This window comes from Papaver somniferum, chromosome 3 (genome assembly GCF_003573695.1).
Source record: "Papaver somniferum cultivar HN1 chromosome 3, ASM357369v1, whole genome shotgun sequence".
NCBI classification, from domain to species: domain Eukaryota; kingdom Viridiplantae; phylum Streptophyta; class Magnoliopsida; order Ranunculales; family Papaveraceae; genus Papaver; species Papaver somniferum.
This window is the reverse complement of record NC_039360.1, coordinates 175,551,756-175,552,710: the sequence shown is the minus strand read 5'-3', so window position 1 is coordinate 175,552,710 and position 955 is coordinate 175,551,756.

Genomic DNA, 955 nt, shown 5'->3' with positions numbered 1-955 from the left:
GCAACGCATGCGAGTTCGACCGAGCAATGCTCTAACAATCTCCCCCTTTGTCAATTTTAGTGGCAAAACTATTAATACATATGGAATACAAAAAATAAATAAATTAACTTTTGTAGCTCCTATTCCACATGCCTAATCTTCAACATTACTCGAAATCTTCGTCACTTCCAAGTACTCCAATGATCCCAAAGGTTGTAAGTTTAGCATCATCGTTATTGAAAATTCTTAGCTATAACAACAAGAAAACAATAGTTCTCAATCATTGTTATACAGTGTCATAGTATCATTATACAGCGTCAAAGTTCAATTGTATCACAACTTCAACAACAATACTATGGTGATATGTATCACTCCCCCTTAGTCAATACTCCATCTCACATGGAAACCACTCCCCCTTACATAATGATCCGAAAACCATATGTATTTGTAGTGTGAACTACATATTAATTCTCCCTCTTTTTTGTCAATAAAATTGGCAAAGGTACAAGAACGGGATCCTAATGAAATTTCCGAAAGAGATATTTCATGACCAAAAGAAAGAACACACATCATCTTATTTAGATGCAATCATAAAGCCGAAGCTAAATGCATTCATCAAGGAGTTTAAAGATACAAGATAACCCCTATAATATTCCACAACCGCACTCCCCACAAAGATTTTGCAATTAAGTGCAAGTTCAAAAAGAACTCTCCCCCATAATATGTCATTCCCAAGGGAACAACAAGAGCGACCTTAATTTCGAAAGAGAAAAAGGATTTCTTTGGACATAACAAATCACATACAAGTATGAATTTGAATCCAAAATATTAAATTAACCACAAGAAGTTCATGATTAATTTAACCGAAAATGCTCAACACAAATAAACTTATGGAGACTTAAGAGCGCTCAATTAGTTTAGTCACAAGTAAACCCATAATTAATCTAATCGAAATACACAACCAAATTAACCACAA